At 41.6% G+C, this 25409-nt stretch overlaps 1 long non-coding RNA gene across 1 annotated transcript in view; it reads right to left on the bottom strand.

Annotated features, from left to right (window-relative positions):
* Positions 1–3886: 3886 nt before the first annotated feature.
* Positions 3887–25409, bottom strand: part of LOC135977435 (uncharacterized) — a 105417-nt gene continuing 83894 nt past the window's right edge. The window contains exon 3 of the long non-coding RNA XR_010594928.1: positions 3887–5790. This is a non-coding gene — a long non-coding RNA (uncharacterized LOC135977435). The remainder of the gene's footprint in view (positions 5791–25409) is intronic.

The raw sequence follows: 25409 nt of genomic DNA, 5'->3' as shown, positions 1-25409 counted from the left end.
CCTGCAGTTAGCCAAGCGCAGAGGGACGGGGGGGGGGGGGGAAATTGGCGCTGAGCTTTTTGCCTTTGGCTAGCAGGGATCTTCCCTGATACCAGCCATGCGGTGGGGGGGAGGGATAAAGTGATCATCCCAGAGAATTGGATGGGGAGGGGGGGGTTAGTTTGTTTTCTGCTGCTGAAGGTTAACAGGAAAACCGCAGCAGTCAACGGGCTTTGCTTGGTATGTGGGAAAGGAGGGCGCAGAAGCCGAAAGACAATGGCTTACCATGGCCGCATGCAAGCTGAATTCTGTTGCCTGGACCTGCGTCTGTGATCTCTAACACCAAAGCCACAAGCACTCAATATTAAGATGGAAAATGCGACCTTGTACTGAAATCACATGTGCTATGTAATGTGAATAGTGTTGTTCACCATGAAAGAGTATAAGCATTGTTCTGTAAAATGTATCATTTTAAAAACTTCTCTCCTTTTTTTCATCCCTCCAGCAGCTGCAAATTTTTCAAGCCTCCCTCCTCCGTCCTGAAGGCTATCTCAGATAAGGCGGCGGAGAAAGAGGGCGCGAGACGAGATGTTCTCGGAAATAATGGAATGCACCTGCAATGAAAGAGCTCGTTTGAATGAGTGGAAGGACACGGTATCTAAGTAAAGGAAAGATGCCAGTGAATGTGAGGTCATGAGGGACACTCGAGATGAGAGGTGGCAGGGTGCAACGCTGGGGCTGCTGCGTGATCAAACGGACATGCTCTGGCCTCTGGTGGAGCTTCAGGAACGGCAGCAGGATAACAGACTGCTGCTGCAGCCACTGTATAACCTCCCTCCCCCCTCACCATGTTCCATATCCTCCTCACCCAGACATGTAAGAACGCGGGGGGGGGGAGGCTCCATGCACCCTCCCACTCCACCCCAGTGGACAGCCCAACCAAAAGGCTGTCATTATATTGAATTTTTTCAGTGGCCTTTTACTTCCCTCCTATCCTCCTCCCAAACCTCACCCAGGTTACCTTGTCGGTTCTCTCCCTATGTTTATAATCAATTAATAAAGAATACATGATTTTTAAACGATAGTGATTTTATTTCCTTTAAAAGCAAGCTGTGATTTCAGGGGGGAGGGTGGTTTGCTTACAGGGAATGAGTCAATCAAGGGGGCGGGTTTTCAACAAACAGAACTTTCACACTGTAGCCTGGCCAGTCATGAAACTGGTTTTCAAAGCTTCTCTGATGCGCAGCGCTTCCTGGTGTGATCTTCTAATCGCTCTGGTGTCTGGCTGCACATAATCAGCAGCCAGGCGATTTGCCTCAGCCTCCCACCCCGCCATACAGGTCTCCCCATTACTCTCACAGAGATTGTGGAGCACACAGCAAGCAGAAATAACAATGGGGATATTGGTTTGGCTGAGGTCTGACCGAGTCAGTAACGAGTGCCAGCGACCTTTTAAATGGCCAAATGCACATTCTACCACAATTCTGCACTTGCTCAGCCTGTAGTTGAACAGCTCCTGACTCCTGTCCAGGCTTCCTGTGTATGGCTTCATGAGCCATGGCATTAAGAGATAGGCTGGGTCCCCAAGGATAACTATAGGCATTTCAACATCCCCAACAGTTATTTTCTGGTCTGGGAAGTAAGTCCCTTGCTGCAGCCGTTTAAACAGAGTAGTGTTCCTGAAGACGCGAGTGTCATGAACGCTTCCCAGCCAGCCCACGTTGATGTTGGTGAAACGTCCCTTGTGATCCACAAGTGCTTGCAGCACCATTGAAAAGTACCCCTTGCGGTTTATGTACTCGGTGGCTTAGTGCTCCGGTGCCAAGATAGGGATATGGGTTCCATCTATCGCCCCACCACAGTTAGGGAATCCCATTGCAGCAAAGCCATCTACTATGACCTGCACATTTCCCAGAGTCACTACCTTTCGTAGCAGCAGCTCAGTGATTGCTTTGGCTACTTGCATCACAGCAGCCCCCACAGTAGATTTGCCCACTCCAAATTGATTCCCGACTGACCAGTAGCTGTCTGGCGTTGCAAGCTTCCACAGAGCTATCGCCACGCGCTTCTCAACTGTGAGGGCTGCTCTCATCTTGGTATTCTGGCGCTTCAGGGCAGGGGAAAGCAAGTCACAAAGTTCCATGAAAGTGCCCTTACGCATGCAAAAGTTTCGCAGCCACTGGTGATCGTCCCACACCTGCAACACTATGCGGTCCCACCAGTCTGTGCTTGTTTCCCGGGCCCAGAATCGGCGTTCCACAGCTATAACCTGCCCCATTAACAGCATGATCTCCAAAGCACCGGGGCCTGCGGTTTGATAGAATTCCATGTCCATGTCACTCTTGCCACCGCGCTGCCGCAGCCTACTCCTCGCCGCCTGGTTTTGCAGGTTCTGGTTCAGCATAAACTGCACGATAACGCGCGAGGTGTTTACAATGTTAATGACTGCTGTCTTGAGCTGAGCGGGCTCCATGCTTGCCGTGGTATGGCATCTGCACTGTTCACCCAGGAAAAAGGCGCGAAATGGTTGTCTGCCGTTGCTTCCCTGGAGAGGGGGGAGGATATACCCAGAACCACCCGCGACAATGTTTTTGGCCCCATCAGGCATTGGGATCTCAACCCAGAATTCCAATGGGCGGAGGAGACTGTGGGAACTATGGGATAGCTATGGGATAGCTACCCACAGTGCAACGCTCCGGAAATCGACGCTAGCCCCGGTACATGGATGCACACCGCCGAATTAATGTGCTTAGTGTGGCCGCATACATTCGACTTTATACAATCTGTTTCCAAAATTCGAATTATATAAATTCGGATGAATCCCGTAGTGTAGACATACCCTTGGTCTGCAGCAGATAGTTGGTAAAATCAGGAATTGGTTTTGAGTCACAGGCTGACCACAAATTAGCTTTCAGAAACTCGTGCTACACATCTTGAGGATCTCACAGTATGAAAGCAGGAATCAAGGTAATTTTGAGAAAACAAAGGGACATTTTTGTTGTGAATGACTGGGTAATTATACTGTCTACCTAAGATTCTAGAGCTGTGCAAAACATTCATACCTACACTGCTCTCTGCAGGGCTACCTGCTGCCACCATGGTAACAGTCTGCCCTGCAGGGAGAGCTCTCAGGGATGGAGCACAAGCTTAGGGATGAGAAGGAGGTGACAGCTGTTCTGGGTTTGGATGGCTGGAAAAAACAAAGGGAAAGGTTTTCAAAGGTGCAAATGGCAGGCAGGTGTCTATCTGCCATTTGTGTCTTTGCAAATCTCCCCCAGGGGGACTCAATCTGACTTTTCACAGTATCCTTTTACCACAGATGATAATCCTGCCATTATCAGAATCATTAGTCTTATTTACCCCCAGAGGCAGAAGCTAATATCTGAGATTCCACAGGCAAGATAATACTTTGTAATATTCTGTGGTGTTTTTCAGTGTATAATGAATATTTAAAACAAGAAAGAGCTAGGAAGATCAGCCAGTGTTAAAAAAACCATAAAACCCTGGAGATGTGCTGAGAGTGTCTCAAAGTGTCTACTTTAAAGATGATGTCAATCAGAGAGAAAAGTGACAACTTTCAATTACAGAAGCTACCTGCTAGATTTTCTCCTTTTTTTTCAAAGCATCACTATTTTATGCCTTTGCTTATTATTCTCATGTTAAAATGCTTACTATTTCCAGAGGGTGCCTCATTCATTAACTAGTTTCACTTATATAATCTCCTAATCCATCTCACTACCTGGCATCTGTATACTCCAGGAGTGGCTATGAGCAAGAACAACACAGAGGAAATACCAGGCTCCAATCAATCAGCAGGGACCAGTCAAGAAAGTGATCAGTCAAGTGATCACCAGCATAGATTTAAAAATTTTATTAAGATGATGTTAAAAAAAATAGTGAACAGAGTTTGAGCATAGAAGTTTCTGGTTATCAGGGAATAACATACAGATTATCGAGGGTGCAAAGTTTGGTTTAAATGAGGTGGCATGAGGAATACATAAACTGCAATATCCCCGATTGGGGGTTAAAGGTTGATGGGTCAAAGTACAGACATTGACTAATCAATCTCAGTAAGTGGGCACAGAAGTGAGATGAACATTTTTAAATGCCAAATATAAGCAGACTGAAGTAAAATGAAGATATACACACACATTTCTATTTGAATTACAGTACTACACTTATATTTCTTACTGATAGAGTAATTCTCCAGAATCAGAGCTATCCCATCCCCAAAATGACTAACGCACGCTTGCTCTAACTCTAGAAAACTTTCTTTCCTAATCTTCTCCTTCCCCTACTTTTTTCCAGGCATTTATTTTTTTAAATGACACAGAGAATATTTTTAAAAGATGGAGAAAAATTGCAAAATAGAAACAACTTTCTATGGAATTTCTTTGCTCTTTTTTTTACTAGCTCTACCAATGAGTTCTGATATTGGTTAAATAAATTCCAAGTCCACGATGTTGTGTAAATGGCCATTTATTGATAGAAAAAAAAACAAAGAAAAATATTCTACTAAATAAATAGTAGTTCACATGAAAACTCCAGGAACTACAGGACCTCATTAATGTACCACCAATGTTCAGGAGAGGAGCCCGCTGCTCCAGCCCCCTAGCTGACATCAGCCTGGCTGCCTATCCATCTGTAGCAAGACATGCCCTCACTCTCAGAAAGTCTGGAGAGCCCACCCTGTCCTGGGGAGGAAGTTCCCTCACAGGCAGAGTTCACAGCATACACAGCATATCTACAGGATGAAAAGAAAGTGGAGACATTCACTTGCCTATGCCTGGCTGCTCCATTTTCAGGGACTTTTGAACCAAGGCACAAAGAGACTCCCGGCTCAGACTCAGCCCCTCAGAAATTGTCTGTTCCCCTCTTCCCAAGTATTTCTCAAATTCATCCCTGCAGGAGAGACAACATCCTGTACTCCAGGGATGATGAGGTGCTCACCCTATCACAATATGTAATAAGATGACAAAACAACTTGGCCAGGCACTTCAGAAAATGGAGCTGTTAAATCTAAATTGAATTTTTATACTGAACTCTTTCATACACATTATAGACACAGGGTAGCCTGGAAACACAGAAGAGAGGTATACTCAGTGAGCTGTGACTGTAACATTACATAACAAAACTCATAATGCTAGATTACCAGAATAAGATAGGACTAAATCTAGATCACCGAAAACAATACGATGGCTCCAGAAGGCCTCACTTAACACTAATGTGCTGAGCAATTAAATGACTAAAGATACTGTCACCTGAGCAGACAAGAGAGCAACATTTTAGGCAACAATATATTTAAGAGAAAATTACCTTAAAAACTGAAAATAGAAAATCCAAACACTGTAATGAATGAATGTTCACTAGTGTTTCTGCATATATCACAAAGTGCTGGTCCTCAGCTAATGTGAATCAGCACAGTAGTACCATTTACTTCAATGGAGCTAGGCAGATGTATGCCAGAAGAGTCTCTGGCCCACAATTTTTTTTTCTTTTACATTTGGAATGTGGAAATACACAAGATGTTTTTCTTTTCTCACATAGCAGCAAACCCTGTGTCAAATCATTAAAACTGTAATTTTCTTGAGTGCACAGAATTAACAAGAAATGCAATGTGGCGTTCAACTACTGTAGGCAACTGGCTTCTTATTTTTGCTGCTTGAGTGTGCTGTTTTTTTGCATCAGGCCACATTTATTTTGTCCATCTCATTATTCAAGGGGCACATCCGCAGAATGTTCCTTGCACTCCTTTGTAGCACAATTTTCCGCACTGAATGAGACCTCTGATGATGCCACAAAGTGAACCACCTGGCAGGAAGAAATGGAGTTTTCATTAGGTCCTGGTCTCTCCTCAACAGTGATCACAACTTCAAAAATTCTCCCAGGCTTTGTGCACTGTAAGTGAAGTTACTTTCAAATATGCTAGGGCTTTACCACTTGAGTGGGTTCCAATCCTTCAAAGATGGTGAGAGCCTTCACTCCCACTACATATAGCCTTCAGCTGAAAGCTAGTCCCTGAGATATTAGGTGCAGGGCCAGCTCCAGCTTTTTTGCCGCCCCAAGCGGTGAAGCGGGGGAAAAAAAAAAAGATAAAGCCAATCAACGGTACTTTGGCAGCAGCTAAATCGTGCCACTCCATTCTTCGGCGGCAATTCAGCGGCGGGTCCTTCGCTCCCTCTCTTCCTCTTCAGTGGCACTTTGGCGGCAGCTCAAAGAGGAAGAGAGGAACTGAGAGATCCGCCGCCGAATTGCCTCCGAAGACTCGGACGTCCCGCCCCTTTCTATTGACCGCCCCAAGCACCTGCTTTCTTTGCTGGTGCCTGGAGCCGGCCCTGACTAGGTGCCACTCCCCTCTTCTTTCTAAGTAAGTCTTTAAATCCTTGTCTGTATTAGATGACTGACATGGTGGTCCTTCTAACCAGCAGAGTACTATAAGTGAACAGTTACCACGACAATGCTACCCTAAACTGGCAAAAGCTAGTAAAAGGATAGATATGGATTGCCATCCTTCTCCAAGAACCCAGCCTTTAAATCAGACCTAAGCTCCACCAGCTAAGAATGCCCCTCATTTCTCACAATTTCTCCATGTGGTAGCATATTTGCATTGGGCCAGGCCAATGGAGTTGTTCCCTGTGATTTTCAGACTACCTTTCATTTATCTTTCTTCTCTTCAAGTGAGGTTCTTACTGTGAACCATCATTTATTTCTGAAAAACTCTCTAATGCCTCCTTTTTTTATATCACACATTTCCCATGCTTACTTTTCAACATTTGCCTCTGTTTGTTTGGTTTCTTTTCTTTGCTGTACTGCATCCACTAATATGCTATTTCTTGGCTCCAAAAAAAAAAAAACATTAAAAATTTCTCTACCCCAATATTTTTCTGTAGTTTGCAATATTTATTTGATAAAGAAGTTACTCCTTAGTGTGCTGATTCAAATTCTGCATGTGGCCCCCTCCAAGTCCCACCTCAGCCCAATCTGTAGGGATTAACAATACTAACACTGACAGTATAATTTAAAAGGAATCAGACTAACACACAGCAGCCTTACTTCAGATACAACCTTATGCAACAGGCTGCACAAAATTTTTGAGGTTCTATTTTGTATATTAACTGTTTAAATATATTATTTCTTATCCATCAGAGGCAAAAGTAGTTAAAAAGAATAGGGAAAGAAATGATCGCAGCTAAATATTCATCACATTCTTCTTCCACAGATAACCTATAAAATAGATCTGATCGGGAATTTTTTTGACAAAATGATTTTTCATCAAAAAATGCTGACTTGTCAAAAACAAAGCTGTTTGCAAAGCAGGGTCAATTTCTACAAATCTCCTGCCTCAAAAAATGTTTGATAAAAGTTTCCAAATTATTGAAACATTTCGTTTCAGCATTTTCAAAATGAAATTTTTTATTTTTCTGTATTGGAAGGACTTTTTGGTTCGAAATTTAACCTAGCTACACTAATAAAAAGTTGAAAAAGAAAAAAGGTCAAAATCAAAATGAAACACTTCAAAATTACCAAAGTGAAATGTCTTGATTGACCTGAACAAAAAACCAAACACAAAAACAAAGTTTTTCCCATTTGCAAAAATTGTAGAGATTGACTTTTCACCTCAATTTAGGACAAGAAAATTTCAAATTCTTGAAAATATCACAGGAACAGAAACACAAATCCCACACAGCATTACCTATAAGTTAGCATTGACTTCAGATCAGGCTGGATTCAAAGCCCACTGAAGTCAATGGAAAGGCTCCCACTGACTTCAGTGGGCTTTAGCAGGCCCATAATTAGCTTCTTCTCTCCTTCTTAAAAAAGAATAAATAAAGTGGTACTGTTTATATCAATGGCAGGATCTTTAAAAGAGCTCTCATGTCTTATATGGTACCAAGCTGTTGACTCTCACTTCTGTTCTGCCAGTGGTGCTGGTCTTCATCACCCATCAGTCCAATTTTCCCTCAAACACCTTCAGGCTTTCTCCCATTCTGCCCCTTATGCATAGCAGGAGCTCCCTACACAAAAATGCAAAGCTATGGGAGCGATAGCTCAGTGGTTTGAGCATTGGCCTGCTAAACCCAGGGTTATGAACTCAATCCTTGAGGGGGCCATTTAGGGATCTGGAGCAAAAATCTATCTGGGGATAGGTCCTGCTTTGAGTAGGGGGTTGGACTAGATGACCTCCTAAGGTCCCTTCCAACCCTGATATTCTATGAAAATGGGGTGGTTTGAAGGAGGAAGGTGGATTTTTAATTGGGTGAGGTGGGATTAGGGTTTTGTGGGAACTGAGGAAATTTTGGTTTTGTGGCCTGACTTCTTATGTGTTGAGAAAGGTTGTTTGTTTGCTCCTGCTGTTTCTGTCTTAGTTGGACTGTATTTGTAATTATGTGTCACAAGTGTCTGGACTCTGGGATAATCTTTGATTTTATTTATGTTGAGAGACCAAGATCCATCTGTCTATCATTGCATTCCATCGTGCCTCGGGAAGACATACCCTTCATCGCACATCCATAGCTGCGCTGTGAGACACTTACCTTAAAGAATCCTGACATCTCCAGTGCCGTGCCTGTCCTGGGATCATGTGTATGCAAGTGTAAGTGTGGAACACCCCCCCCCTCTTCTTTTGAGCTTAGCTATCAGTATAATAAACGTGCTGCTTTCTGCCAAATTCTGGTGCGTCATTAGTCCTCCCTAAGCTTACTAGCTGGCCCAATTTTGGGTAACAGGAAGAGTGGTAGATATGCTGGAGGGTAGGGATAGGATACAGAGGGACCTAGACAAATTAGAGGATTGGCCAAAAGAAATCTGATGAGGTTCAACAAGGACAAGTGCAGATCCCTGCACTTAGGAGGGAAGAATCCCATGCACTGCTACAGACTAGGGACCGAATGGCTAGGAAGCAGTTCTGCAGAAAAGGACCTAGGGGTTACAGTGGACGAGAAGCTGGATATAGTCAACAGTGTGCCCATGTTGCCAAGAAGGCTAATGGCATTTTGGGCTGTATAAGTAGGGACATTGCCAGGAGATCGAGAGACGTGATCATTCCCCTCTATTCGGCATTGGTGAGGCCTCATCTGGAGTACTGTGTCTAGTTTTGGGCCCCACACTACAAGAAGGATGTGGAAAAATTGGAAAGAGTCCAGCGGAGGGCAACAAAAATGATTAGGGGGCTGGAGCACATGACTTATGGGGAGAGGCTGAGGGAACTGGGATTGTTTAGTCTGCAGAAGAGAAGACTGGATTTGATAGCTGCTTTCAACTACCTGAAAGGGGGTTCCAAAGAGGATGGATCTAGACTGTTCTCAGTGGTACCAGATAACAGAACAAGGAGTAACAGTCTCAAGTTGCAGTGGGGGAGGTTTAGGTTGGATATTAGGAAAAACTAGGACAGTGGTGAAGCACTGGAATGGGTTACCTAGAGAGATGGTGGAATCTCCTTCCTTAGAGGTTTTTAAGGTCAGGCTTGATGAATCCCTGGCTGGGATGATTTAGTTGGGGATTGGTCCTGCTTTGAGCAGGGGGTTGGACTGGATAACCTCCTGAGGTCCCTTCCAGCCTTGATATTCTATGATTCTATGATCTACTGGCAAATCTTTAACCTGCTTTCCCACTGATAATTGTATATGTCTGCTTCTTCTACATCTCCAAATAAATGGTAAACTGTGTTATCCCCAGGACATGTAACAAAGTTCAAATTGCAGAAACAAAAAGAGTTATTATTGACCATTTGAGAAATGTTATGAACAACTCTGCTCATCTCCTGTGGCAAAACACTCTAGTGAAGATGGACGGAGTATGGATGAAAACTATTGGATAAGGTATGTTCCAGTGTTGCAAAACACAGGCTGCTTCAATACCAAATGTGAATATTTCTCTAACTGAGGGAGCTAAAGTCATGAACATTCTAAAACAAGAACTAAAGCATGTCATGGCCTCTAGTGTTACTGTAAATTGAAAATAAGCAATAACACAGCACATGCAGTCAGAAGAATAGCAAATGATAGTCTGAAAATCATAAAATTAAATAATACTCCCTGGTATTTTAGAACCTATCAGCAATCAATGAACACCAATGCAAGTTCTGTGCTCGAAGCCAGGCCAAAAAGACAATTAATACCATCTCACATTTCAGGTCTTTCATTCTGAAGAATTCTAAAGCACTTTAGAAAAAACACAGCTGTACGCAGGCATAACATCATCTCCTACCAAAATGCAGCCACTTCTGCAGTGAAGCATGTCAGCTACTAAACAGAGCACAGCAACATTGGCCAACAATTGAATACAGGAAGTGAAGAATAATACAGTTAACTGCACAGGGAATTCAGGCAGGCAGAATTTAATTACCCGAACTGAAATTTGGCCAGGACCCAGGCTTAGGGCCCTGCTATAAATTGATTAATGTTTATAAGTGTGTAATTATAACACAGTGTTTTGAGTGGGTGACTAACATGCCATGCACAAGCCTGTGGCCTTGTCTACACTAGGCTTTTTGGCCCAAAATTTCCCACCATTGCCATCACTACATTAGCCCCCCAATAGGAGCAGCATGTGGAGAGCTAATGTAGACTAAGCTCCAGGAGCCACAAGCATTTTTACCACCATGCTATGCCCACCTAGGTCTGTGAGCAGGGTTAGATGAGATGTTGCTTCAAATGCCAATGGCTGCCTGGAGCCCTGTCAATACTAATGCTCCCAGCATCGCTACCCAGAGTAGAAAACCTGCGGGGGAGGGAAGAAGCCCTGGCATAGAGCTTAAAATTGGTCTATGTGGATATTAATTTAGATGTAATTATTCTCAGAGGAAGGGATATACTTACTGTCTGAAATAAGCAGACTGAGAAGACTGTATCTTCTGTACCATCTGCAAAAAATGTCAACGTAAAGGACATTCTCAGAAGCTTGGTTAGCACCCCAGCAGATAGTGCCACAGTGGATCCTACCCTTCTGCCACCAACCTTCCTTGGAACTCTTGGTGATACTGCTGCTGAGCAGCATGTGCAATTCCGTTCCTTTGACAGGAGTGTCGTCGTAGCTCCAAAGAAATCAACAATTTCCCCTTCTACAGCTACCATGAGTGTACCCATAAATGCTGTCAGCGTGGTTTCTTCATTAGATTCGGTGCATCTGAAGAAGTGAGGTTCTTACCCACGAAAGCTTATGCTCCCAGTACTTCTGTTAGTCTCAAAGGTGCCACAGGACTCTCTGTTGCTTTTGTCTGAAATAAGGACACCCAACCAACACCAATACTTTGGGATACTGTTTGGAACAGCGCTCATTGCTCTCACATACATATGAGCTAAGTGGGAACCCTTACAATTCAGCCCAAGGAAGGGGCAACACAGAGATGCCCTGCCCCAGGAGTGAGGCCAGGACCAAACCGTTCACTTTGAGAGTCAAAACTCTAACCTGCTTTCCCCGTGCTCCAAGGAAGAAATAAGCAGCATCAGCCCTTTTCCTGGCACAGTTCAAGTCCCCCTCCCTGCTGGGTCAGCTGTGCTAGTTGGCACACTGGGGGTGTAATGAAACCAAGGCACAGACCACTGCCTGACCCTGCTCCCGCACACTGTGCAGGGTCTGGCAGTGTAGGAGGTCGGTGTAAGGGAGCAAGGGGCTCCTTACAGCCCTTTGCTCCCCTGAGCAGATGCACTGCCAGATTCAAAATTGAGCTTCATGAAGAAAGGACCAAGTGTTTTTACCCACACATTTCTGATGTGTATGTAGAGTTCTCAGCCCTGGTACTGCAACAGAAGACAATAGTTGGCCCCCAGAGCAGTGCTGTAGAAATGTATCATGTTCTGAGTTCATGTAACTGCGGTAGTTTTAGGCAGGTGAACTTTGGCTGCATCATTTCCATTGGTTTGTTGTCAGCCCACTGTCAAGCTGAACCTTGTTTCAGAGGTAAGGTTACAGGGCAGAGGAATCTAAAAGTGCTTTTGTCCTACCTTTGAGTCTTTCCTTCCCCCCCTACATCCTCTGTTGAACAGTATTAATCAAAAGTTACAGAAGCTGAAGTTAAAGAACAAAAATAGGGAATATTGAGCAAGGTGTCAGAGAAATGAGGTTACTCATACCATCATGAGGAGGCATGGTGATTACACACACACTAAAAGCAGAGCTAGAGACAATAAGATTACTCACTCTACTTCAAATTATAATAAGGTGCATCAGTTACACTCCTACAGCAACCTGAAGAAAGAATGAGAGTAAAATATGCTGTTTAGCCTAATGAGAAGTTTATAAGAGAGTCACAGTTAACATGGTTTACTTATAATATGTCACAAACCTGCTAAAGAGGACAGGCAGAGTTACTGTATGTTCTCATTAATCCATTGAAAAGTGAAAGGCGAGTATTCATATGACCAATTTCTGAGCCACCTGTGACTACAGAGCCCCTGATAATAGAGACTATAGAAGAAAAATGATGATAATTAGGAGAAGCTGGTTTGGAGATAAAAAAATCTCACTGTATTAAATGGACTCTTCTAGAAGTTCGGTTTGTGCATTGTTGTAAGTCATTTTGGTGCATCTTTAACAATGTATTCAAATAAAGACAGAACATCAGGAAAGTTTTTCAGCAAATGCTCTATCCCAACCAGATCTCTGAATAAAAATGAGGGCTGAGTCAACTGTGTGTCATGTGCATTTGTAAATATGTGACGAGAGTCAGTATCTATAAAACATTCAGAAAAGAGTGGCTGGTTCCAAGTGGCAAGAAGGCATGCAAGCTGCAATCATCTTGGTCCCAAATTTTTATAAGTGAAAATGCAGGAAGAAAGGTCTATGTTTCATAAATAGAGAATATTCTACTTAGGGGCTAGCCTATCCTTAATGGATAAAACTTTTTTTGTGAAAAGTTTAGACAACTAGCAATAATATTCCTTGTTTCATTTTTTAAAAACTTCTTTGGAGTTCATTGTCCTCCCTGTTTGATAACTTCCAACTCATCCAGTTTAAGGTCTATTGCGGCCCTGCTCTGCAGTTTTAGGTGTCCTCTGACCTCCAATAGCATAACCGGTTTGATCCATTTCCACTTTATCCGGCATTAGTGTTCTTAAGAGTTAAATATATTGTAAAAACCTTTTTACTCACTTTTCTGAGCCTTCATTTCAATGAAGCATTTAAGCACAGCTTATGTCCATCCCTTTTCAGGACACATTGCTTAAGTGCTGTCCTAAGTAGGGATGCTTTCTTGAATCAGGCCCTAAGGCTGCCAATGGTAATGGTATCTGTGATGGAAGGACATGTCCAGCTGGTAGATGGTCCCTTGGGACCAATGTGAGGGGCAGAGTGCCTACTGTGGGGTTCTTGCACCTTCCTCTGAAGAATCTGGTACTGACCACTGCCAGAGACAGGCTGCTGGGCACGAGATGGTCACTGAACACTAGTGAGTCTGATCCAGAATGGCAATTCCTAAAGCCGAGGTTAGAGCTGCCAAAAGCATGGATGTGAATCAAAATCTCTCCAGTCAGCAAGATTGGGCTCAAGAGCTTTCCAGAAGAGCCTCTCTCTCTCTCATGAGATGCCTACTGCTTGCTCTTTTTTGGGTGGGCCAGAGCTAGTGCATGAACAGCCTTTCCTGGGGCATTTCCACATTTTACATGCAGATCTGGCTGTAATCTGGAAGTGAAGAGCCATGCAAAAATAAACAATAAGATTAATCAACTGATTCATTTATTGCTAATCAAACTGCTTTGAACTTAAAAAAAAAAAGTGTTTGAATGGGTTCAACACTCCCTACCAGGAGCAAGGAAAGCCTTAATCTCTCTCACTAGAGGCGCAAATAAACCCAGAAAAATGGAAAGTCTTTTTTGGATAGATTACATACAGCTAAGAATCTGAAAACACAGAAGAATATATTGAATGAATGGAAAAGATGCATCCAAAAAGAAAATTTAACTGTCTGTACTGTCCATGTATGTAAAATATTCTCCAAATATACAATGTGAACCCTGGAACCATCCCTTCCCAAATGTTTCCAAGTAACAGGATAAATAGGAATAAGAGGCCCCTACAACTCCTCACCACCTATCCTGTTTAAAATGCTTATTTTGTGAGAAGTTCAAATACCTACCTTTCCATGACTTAAGGAAAGAAGAGTGACAGAGCCTGAGAAATGCAGGCCCAAAATCCTTGGGAGCTATGCTTTAAGTTATCTTAATGAGTGTCATGACATTCCAGGGTAAGAGAACTTTCTAGTGATTTTTTTTCTGGATGCTTAAATTAAATGGGCCAAATTCAGCCCCGGTCTATCTCCACTGAATTCAGTAGAGTTATATCAGGAATGAATTGGGTCCAGACAGGTTCAGTATTATAACCAAAACTGAGTTCAAATATCAGTTGCTTTTATTCTTGATAGAAATTCCGTGTGATTCACTAATGTTAATCATCATTATTGGAGCTGGTTGAAATTCAGAATTGCTGTCCCATGCAAAATTTCAAAATTTCAAAATGTGGTTTCATCCTGAATCAGGACAAAAAGTCAAAAGCTCAGAATTTGTTGTGAAATGAAATATTTTGAAAATATTTCCTTATTAAAACATTTTGTTAAAGTGGAGACATTTTGTTTTGACTTTATCATGTTGACTTTTACATTAGGTCATATTATAAAATAATCTAAAACAACATAAAAGTCAACATGATAAAGTCAAAACAAAATGTCTCCACCTTAACAAAATGAAACATTTTCAGAATTTCCTGTGGAAACTAGTGAAATTGATACTTTCCACAAAACATTACGATTTTGTCAAATCCACATTTTCTGACGTAAAACTGTTCTGTCAGAAAATTTTCAATCAGCGCTAATCATTATATATTTTTGGAGGTGCTCAAATGTTGCTTTCAATGGTACACATAATTTTCTGTAAAAATTCTATTTCTGCTTTTCTTTATTTAAATTTCACAACAAACATTCATGCAGCTCCTCTTTGTTAATATCAGCATGCTGCTTCTGCCAATAGTGCCGATCATGATCAGAAGGTTCTTTTATCTCTATTGAGCTCCTCTGTATGAAAAATCTCAAGAGATATTATGTGGAAGACCCCTCAGTTTCCTTTCTGTCTCCTTAGATCACCTCCCTGGGGCTTTCCAACTGCATAAGTGGGACATGGAGCTCAATCCAAACTTGTTGCGACAACCCTTTGGTGCTTCTGTTTATTATCATGCCTACAGTTAGAATAGAGCACTGGGGTTTTTGACCAAACAGGAAAACAGATGCTTCCCCAAGGGAAAAATTCCATGAGATACTTTTGACATTGTCAGATGTTAACAAGCGCTTTATTGCCAGTATTTGGAAGTCTTAGAGTAGACCGCAGCTTTTTGAATGGACTGAAATAAAGCATAGGCAGTTTGGCTAAATTTCCACAGCTTGATTTGAATATACAACTTAATTGACTTCAACGTGGCTCAGTGCAGGAATAGAGTTACGTTCACACATGGTCCACTTGCAGAATCGAGACCTACAAATTCACTATCTGCTTTATTATGAACCTTATTTCCTTATTTAGTGTTTACAAAAATGTGGTGGACACATGCAGCACCACCAATACATATGTTTGAAGGCCACTCTCTTGTTCTTCCTGTTTAAATGCAAAACATTAAAACCAGAGCTTCCACTGCCAGAAAGTAAGAAAAATGGAGGAAAAAATGTCTTGATTTTTCCCCCCAAGTTATAAAATTCCCTTTCTTTGCCTTTTTGTGATTATGGTACCAACGAACAATTTATATGGGAATCACATTCTAACTCAATACATTCTAGTGTAGGAATCAGCACTTACCGTTCAGTGAATCAAAGACATACCAATGGTCTTGCATATCAGTTTCCTATCTTTCCCCTGATGTTGCCCCCTAAGGGATAACATTTCAGTGGAGATATTGCTCTTTTTATGTAGAAACTGGAAGCTTTTGAACCTTCATTGGCCACTACTGAGGGACTTGAGTGGGAGATTTTTGGTAAACCTTGAGATGAATTTTTTTCTCTGTATACTAAATACTGTATAAGTACCTTGGTATGCATGATTATCTGAAAGGTAAGTATTTTATTAATAATCAAGTTCACACAGCTAGTCATTTGTGTGAGATTTTAACTTTATTACTTATGTTATAAAAAATAAAACAAAGAATATCGTTCCAAACTCAACAGTTTGGTCTGCAAATAGAAACCATATTTTGGACAAATAGTGAATATGAATATTTGCAGGGTCCAAACTATGCAGTGTCAGGAGGAGTAAGTCACGAGGAAATAGGTTGCCCATAACCTTGGAATTATGCAAATGTCACCCATCTCAGATTGTCTGTTATATTTAGAATGGGATTGTAAGGCCTCCATTCTCTGCTGCACTCCATTTCTACAGAGAGTTGAGAGAAGGAGGGGCATCAGGGACATAGTCACTCTGATTCTCTGGCTGGCTCTATGCCAGCCCCAGCCATGATAGTTTCAAACAGCATGGGAGGCGCCTTAACCTTTGCCAGCCAGGCAACTATCCACCAGCTGGGTATGAGCCAGAGCATGTGCCTTCCCATCCTGCCCCCCCCATCTCCAATAAGCTCTATATGCAAGGGCTGAGGGCTTGGCAGTGGGAGCTGCCTATGCTGGCTGTATATCACTGGGGCCTCTCCTGTGCTAGCTCAATGTCAATGCCATTTGCAATGCCATTGATTTCATCAGCATTCCTTGTGCCAGCTTCCCTTTCAACATACATTTAGTTTCACCAGCATAGAACAAGCTACAGTTGGTTACCATCTGAATTTTCTGTTTTGTCTAAGTTCTGAAGATATTAGATCATTAGCTGGGTACTAGTACTTCCTGTCAGTGGCCCAAGATTTAAAAAAACCCACTTTCCCTTACGCATAGCATTGTGTAAAATGTTCCCACTGAAACCTCACAAAACGTGCCTGGGTTTGAACTTCAGTGTAATCTTGAAACTTGAGTTATGTTCCTTGCTTCTCAAGTGTACCTGAGCCAGTTGATGGGTTTGTGATGAAATAACACAAAGTTCACAATGTTTCTAGGTTTTGACAGAAAACTAGGTATATCTCAGTGGTTTTAACTGAGTTTCATTTTTGAGAGTTTGGTTCATTCAAACACAAGGCCAAGTTCTGCTCTCAGTTATTCACATGTAACTGAGAGAAGAGTCTGGGCCCCAGAACTCCAGGTGTGCAAACCCATTGTGATCAAAACCAAACAAAAAGTTCACACAAACCACTAGGTTTTGCGCAGCTCTAGTTATGAGCCCCTGAACTCACTGTGATTGTTCTTAGTGTCTTAGAGCTGAGTATAGAGCAAAATAACTGAGTGTTTAGTTTCCTCTTTGTGTTTGCTTACTAACCAGAAGTTAGAAACATTACTAATGAACTGTTTAAATTTACCATTATAGAATACTTAGTTTGAAAAATATTAAAATATTTAAAATATTAAATATTAATATTTTCCTTGGAGTAGAACTGATCATGGGAACAACATTCTTCTTCTTCTTCTTCACATATTTAGAACAATTATAGGTATTTGTGCAAATGTTCACAAATACCCAATATTTTACAGATTTTAGCCTGAATGATTATGCTTCAGAAAATTTATGACCAGATATGTGTTATTCATCATTCTCTTATTTTACAAGCATCAGTCATCCAAAGTGGAAACAGAATCAATAGTTGACCAATTGCAAACACCATGAATTGGGATACACAGGTTCGCAAACAATCCACAAGCAGAAAACAATGGCTACATTTGAAATGATCATTAAACCATAAATAATTAATCCATCTGTATTTTAATCTTGTGATTATATTATCTTATTTTTATAGGCTTTGATTAAAGATAGGCTCACACCACATTTTTATCAATTTGTCCAATTTACCAAAGTTCCAGGATGTTTGGATTTAGAGTTTTGGTTCGGCCTTAATGAAAATAGTGGCTAGTTTCAAAATTCAAAAAAGATCCAGTTCTGAATTGAGATGTTAGACCTCCAAAATCTGTGGATTTTCAGACCTAGAATTTTGTTTTTGGTCTGCCATTTATATTTAGTCAGAGGAAAAAAAGTGAAAAGTGTGATTTCCATTTCACTTTTCAGACTTTGAAGAGAAATATCCACTTTATTTATTATTACAAATCTTTTAAAAAGGAACTTTCTAAGGCTAATCTAAAGGAGAGAATGTTGCTGTGTCATCAGCACGATTTTTAACAAAACTGTTTCAGTGTTACACATCTTTCACCAGATCTATTCAATAGCTATGCTTAGGTAGTAATAAAAATGATTGATTATGAGGACAAAGCGTAGATTGGTGTCTAAATGGTTAGTAATCTGAAGTACATAGACAGCATGTCACTCATTTCTGGTAGAGAGTATGGGTGCAAGTTTTATGGAAGACATAATTAGAATTAGCTTCTATTTTGGCTTTTCTGAGGCTGAATTTCCATAAAGTAGAGCCATCACATTAAGCCAATATTGTACTCCAGCAAACATTGCTGTTAAGATTGTCCTTTGACAGGGCAAATTCATTGAGTTTACTTGAGCTACCTTTTCAATTATTTTTTAGCTTGAATAGTTACACTTAGCTTTGAGTTGTTTGGCAGTAAAATTATAGGTGAAAAAGTGTTATCACACATCCCATGTGTTATTTTTAATAGGAAGGAATCATCATTGGGGCTGTATTCCACTCTTCCAGATGCCTCATATGTTGCTTTTTACTGCCTTGATAGGATTTTACTTTTGCTGCCATCAAGCTTGAAGAGATCCACTGCACAACTTGTGAAAGACCCTGCTTCGTTTTGCTATATTAGCTATTGTACACATAGACAGTTCTGAGGAGTTCTTTTTGTGTGTGTGTGATTTTAAATGAGCATATGATGTTATCAAAGGATTTTCAAGCAAACTCAGATCATGGGCCAAATTCTTATTTGCATCTTTGCAAATCCATTGACACCAGGGGGAGTGCAAAGATATAAGTGAGGGATAAGTTTGTGTCCATTTGTCTATAAACTAGGGTTTTTTTGGTACAAAACCAAAAATCATATTAATTGGATTTTTTTTGTTTTTTTCTCATCAAAATGAAAAAAAAAATCACACAATTAAACATTTTATTTGACCTTCACAAATTATTCTTTCATTTGTTCATTTCATTTGCTGCAGACAGAGGCCCTGATGCAAGGGCAAAGAGGGTGCTGGAGCCACTGAAGGAAGTGGCTAGACAGTGGACTGCAGTTTGCCATTGAAGGGAGTGGCCAGACAGTAGGCTGCAGGTCCCCCCGGAAGGGGGGACATGGAGTGTGGCACAGCCAGAGGGCAGTGTCACTCAAGAGGATGTCACAGTCCTGGGAGTAACATGGGTCCAGGAACAGAGGTGACAGTGGGCGAGACACTACCAGAAGAGTGCGCAGCGCTAATTCCCAGGACAGCCAGCAGGAGGCGCTGCAGTGGTGAGTCGTGCCCCATCACACAATGAATAAACGATTCCAAAAAATTTGTCCAGCTTTATAAATCTTGCATCTTTTAAAAATATTTTATTTATTTTCAAACTGACTTAAGCTGTGCATGTATAGTGGGCCTAGTACAATTAATATAAAATTAGTGTATCAATTTCAAATAAACAACTGTTGTACTCTTATAGTTTTCCCATCTCCATAAATTTTTGGTCAAAGTCTCTCTCTCTCTCTCTCTCTCTCTCTCTCTCTCTCTCTCTCTCCCCTTCTATCTTTCCTATATGAATTTTAGTATATGAAGGTGCTAAATACAAGCTCTACAGTTAACTGCTGATGCAACTGTCCAAGACCATACAGAGAGCTACAAGTGGTTGAATAGTATTACTTGTAAATGTTTGGAAAATAAAGTTTAAGGTGCAGTCTCCATTTCAAGATGTGGAAGGCCCAAGACTGCATGTCTATCCAGGGCCGACAAGAGGGGGGGGAAGCCGGTACAAATTACCGGGGCCCGGCGGTCTGGAAGGGGGCCCGGGGCCTGGCTTCCCTGCCCTCCCCCCACCCCCCTCGTCGTCTTACCGGGGCCCGGTGGTCCAGAAGGGGGCCCGGCTTCCCCTGCCCTCTCTTCAGCCCTGTTTAGCCGGTCCGCCCTTGCTGGGGGGCCCGAAAATTTTTTTCACTGGGGCCCGAACCCGCTCTCGGCGGCCCTGTGTCTATCTAAAACATACGATCTAGCTCAACCAGAAGTTATAGGCTTGATGCAGGAATCTCTAGGTGAGGTTCTACAGACTGTGGTGTGCCAGAGGTCAGACTAGAGCAGTGATACTCAGACTGAAGATCAGGAGCTGCAAGTGGCTCTTTAATGCGTCTTCTGAAACTTGTTGCAACACATAATATTAAAAACACTGTGTGATTCAATTATTACCCAGTCTAAGTTACTAACCAATCAGGATGCTTTCACTATGTTATAAACCAAGTGTAGAATACTTGGTCAGTCATTTTGCTGTGAGAATTATATATAATATAGTAAATGAACCAATGAATTCACACTACTGGAGCTCTTTTGAGCAATGTTGATTGCTAATTTTGCTCCTGAACCACTGTGGTCTTAGTATCACTGGACTAGATGATCTTAATTGTCCCATTGAGATTTAAAATGTATCCATCTACGAATTAGTGCAGCTGAACAGACATAATGCACAGTATTTGCATATGAAAACCTACTCCTCTTCTACTTCCCAAACTGTATCTATGGGCGTTATCTTGTGACCTAAATCAGGCTATCATAGTCCAACAGCCTTTGCTTTCAACGAGCAGCCCAAATAAATAATGCAACAAATAATTCAAACTATAACTAATCCATATGTTACAGGATTCCCTCCTCAGGCATCTATGCTCCAAGAGTCCAGGTCCATTCTTCTGTCTTCCCCTAAGCTAAAAACATTCCATACGATAAAGGAATGTTGAAACCGTAAATAAATATTCTGGTGGGGAAAGAAGGTGGAACCATTCTACATTGTGTTAAGTAGACATGGAATACTTTTTTCTTTGTTAAATGTTAGTCCATTTATTGTTGAAGGGACTCAATTTGTTTACAGCAATGGAAGGGAATTGCTGTGCTAATTAAAATAATTTGTTGTTTCACAGTGCAAGCAGCACTCAGCACATCAGAATAAGCATTGTTGTTTGCTACACTTCATTTCCAGGTGCATGGGGTCTTTTTGAGAAAACATTTTATAGAATCCAACTTTATGTGGAATTGTTTGTAAAAAAAAGTGGTTTGGTTTGTTTGTAATCATCTTAAATAATATATTTAGTTTTTAATCTTAAATCAAAGATTTTTCTGTCCTTGACAACAACCCAGTTCACATTCTCATTACTGAGGAGAAGCCTTGTCACCGCTAGCTTGAGGCAGCGTACAAAGTAGGATAATGTCTGGGAAATTGACATCTTATATTGACTACCTTTCATCTCATTGTCCAAGGCCATGAACCCAGAGGAAGGGGTGGAGTGGGTGGGTGTCAGAGAGTAGTTAAAACATGAACCCATCATCCACTCTTCTATGAGAACAGTTTCTTGGCAGGATGTTCTCAAATCCACAGTGTAACAGGTAGATACATCTTGTTGCTACTAAGACTTTTCCAATGTGCAGCAATGCACATGCAATTAAAGATTTGTCACAGGAATAGTCAATAAGCCAAATGTTTCCACAGGTAAATCCTGTGTGGCCCAGAAAGGAAAAGTTTAAAAAGTTTCCAAAGTTTCCAAATCCTGTTTGTCAGCTACCTCTGCCTCAGTGGCTGCCTCAAGCCCTCCTCCCAATTGTAAAAGTTATGTCCAGATACAAACAATACCATGTGATTGTTGTGACTAATCGCAGCCAACCAACACTTTTCCGCTATCAGATACCAAATGCTTATAGTGAACTGTTTGTGAGCAATTCACAGAGTTTTAAAAAATTGCACATAAATCCATTGAGTAATTCTGAACAAAAAAATAAATTTAAGGAATTTGTAATCTGCTCATGGACATTTTGTAAGAAGAAAGAAGCTAAATCCATTAGAGTACATTATACCCTGCACCTTGTTTGCTCAGTTCTACTGCTGAATAATTCTTTATGGAAGAAAAGCAACCTTCCCAAAGACTATCTATGCCTTCCTGGCCTTTCCAGGACTAAATAAAGATAAAAGTGATATTTTGTGGGTCTTCTCCTGCTAGATAGACCTTATAAATGAGACATCCTCATCCTGCTTGCTGGATTTGATGTACCTCAGTTCTCTGGAGGTTCATCCAGACTTCTAGCACTCCAGACATTCAATTAGGAACTTTGATTTCTTAAGGGCAAACTTTAAAAAAATTAAGGGAATTAGCTAGAGAAGTAGACTGGACTGAAGAATTCAAGGATCTGAATGTGGAGGAGGCTTGGATTTACTTTAAGCCAAAGTTGCAGGAACTATCTGAAGCCTGCATCCCGAGCAAGGGGGGAAAATTCATAGGGAAGGGTTGCAGACTAAACTGAATGAACAAGTAATCACCTGAATGAGATAAGAGAAAGCAGAAAGCCTACATGGAATGGAAGATGGGATGGATCATCAAGGAAAGCTGCTTCTTAGAGGTCAGAAGGTATAGGGGGAAAATAAGAACTGTTAAAAGCCAAGCAGAGTTGGACCTTGCAAAGGGAATTAAAACCAATAGTAAAAGGTTCTATAGCCATACAAATAAAAAGAAAACAAGGAACGAAGAAGTGGGACCACAAAGCACTGAAGATGGGGTGATGGATGGAGATTAAAGATAATCTAGGTATGGCCGAACACCTAAACAAATAGTTTGCTTCAGTTTTAAATAAGGGTACTAAGGAGGAGTTTGGGAGCAATGGCAGGGTGGCTAATGGGAACAAGACTATGGAAGTAGGAATTACTACATCCAAGATCATCTATGTTACTAGGATGATCAGAGGAATGGAGAACCTGCCTTTCGAGAGGCGACTTAAGGAGCTTGGCTTGTTTAGCTTGGCAAAAAGGAAGCATGAGGTTGTCGAGCTGTTTAAAGTAGCTCACAAGCATGAGTGCCAATCCCAGGGTGAGCTGTCAAGGAACAGGGCACAAATCCCAAGTGTTCTATAATTAGATGTCATCAACCAAGTAACGAGTGTGAACTCCTAAAGCACTATAAAAGCCTTAACATGGAGTCACAGACAGTCCCCTTGAGCACTCAGGTCTATTTTACTACCCAGGCAAGCTTGCCTCTGTGATAGATGGTCTCTTTCACCAAAAATCACAACAATATTCAGTGTCAAGTATCCAAAGAAGTGGGTATTCACCCACGAAAGCTCATGCTCCTATACGTCTGTTAGTCTATAAGGTGCCACAGGACTCTTTGCTGCTTTAACAATATTCAGGTTACTTCCAGTCCCAAAGGATCAGACCCTTACCCCAGGTCAGTTGTACCTCAGATCTCAAACCAATAGCCAATCCTATAATACTAACTAAAGATTATTAACTAAAAAAAGAAATGAGAGTTATTCACAAGGTTAAAGCAGATAAACATATACACACAAATGAGACAGTCTTAGGTTCCAAAAGGTGATAGTAGCTGCTATAATATGCAAGGGCTAAACCAAGCTAAGCAGTTTGGGGATCCCTGGCTTATGCTTAGAAACATTGACCTCTCTGAATTCTAAGCAGCACACTGATGATAATTTCTCCTTAAGAGGGGTTTTTTATTCCCTTCCCCCGGCATTCAAACTGTGATGGGATGAGGGTTTGTGCACATACTCTCTTTGTGGGTGTGAGGGAAGCAATCAACAAAGTCTTTGGTCCATGGATGCTCCACAATGGCATGTCTGGTGTCTATAGGCCTTCTTTTGTTGGGGAGGAGATGAAACCTCTTGTTGTAAACTAGTATATCACACTTGGTAATACTACTCCCTTGACTGTGGGGGTTTACAGGCTTAGCAAACATTTTTATAGTTACAGAGCAAACACTTAAATATTACCTTATACCCTGGGATGAAGATATTATAAGAAAGATTCATACATGCAGCATCCTACAAGCATTTCTTGAAGTCTAAACTCTAATATCTATTTTAACAATGCTAACATAGAGGTGAGTTAGACCAGTGATTTTCAACCTGTGGTCCGCAGACCCCTGGAGGTCCATGGACAATGTCTAAGGGGTCTGCGAAAGCCTTAGAGTGAAAACTGACTGAACAGAATTCAACTATATATACAGTCAATACACTTCCAAAGGGGTCTGCACCTCCATTCAAAATTTATTAGGGGTCTACAAATGAAAAAAGGTTGAGAACCACTGAGTTAAACTGGTTTTCATGTATCCAGTTGTCACAGATCAGTGAGGCCTAGGGACCATGGCATAAACTGCCAGCATCACAGAGGGGAGATAGGATCACTCTCTATAAATACAACAGGGGATAAACACCAGGGAGGGAGAGGAATTATTTAAGTTAAGAGCCAATATTGGCACAAGAATGAATGGCTATGAACTGACCACCAATAAGGGTAGGCTTCAAATTAGGCAAAAGTTTCTAACCATCAGAGGAGTGAAGTTCTGGAACAGCCTTCCAAGGGCAGCAGTGGGGGCAAAAAACCTAACTGGGTTAAAGAATGAGCTTGAGGGGATGGTATGATGAGATTGCCTACATTGGCACATGGCCCATCTGCCTATGTGATAGCAAATATCACCAACGGCTGGTGATGGGACACTAGATGAGGTGGGCTCTGAATCACTACAGAGAATTCTTTCCCAGGTGTCTGTCTGGTGGGTCTTGCCCACATGTTCAGGGTCTAACTGATCACCATATTTAGGGTCGGGAAGGAATTTTCTCCCAGGTCAGACTGGCAGAGACCCTGGGGTTTTTTTGCTTTCCTGTGCAATGTGGGGGATGGATCACTTTCGGGTTTGAACTAAAGTAAATGGTGGAGTATCTGTAACTTGAAGTCTTTAAATCAAGCTCTGAGGACTTCAGTAACTCAGCCAGAGGTTAGGGGTCTGTTAGAGGAGTGGGTGGGTGAGGTTCTATGACCTGCAATGTACAGGAGGTTAGACAAGTTGATCATCATGATCCCTTCTGGCCTTACGGTCTATGAGTCTATATATTAGTATTCATTCATGATGGCTTTTCTGGAAATACCTAGTAAGATGGGCCAGCATAATATGAATATACATAATACTTCAACCAATATGTATAGCAGCTGAGACACACACAAGTTCGTTCTGTTTAGACTGGACATATCAGCTCCCCAAACACTTCAGCCATCAGTAAAGCGAACAGTACTGCTAGTATTCAGTTGAAACAGTAGGTGACACTAGTCAGTATCAGGCCTATATCCCAACATGGTATTTAGGAGCCTAGCCTGCAGGAGGTCCTATGAGATATAATACTTAAGTCTTGACCACATGTACTCATTAAAAAACCCATGGCACTCTTCAGAAGAGAGTGCTAAAATCCCAATTTCCTAGCCCATTTCCAAGTGGAGTGATTAACATTGCGAACAAAGTA

The sequence above is a fragment of the Chrysemys picta genome, chromosome 1 (assembly GCF_011386835.1).
Source record: "Chrysemys picta bellii isolate R12L10 chromosome 1, ASM1138683v2, whole genome shotgun sequence".
NCBI lineage: Eukaryota > Metazoa > Chordata > Testudines > Emydidae > Chrysemys > Chrysemys picta.
Note: the sequence above shows the minus strand (reverse complement) of the source record. Positions and strands in the feature narration are given on the sequence as shown.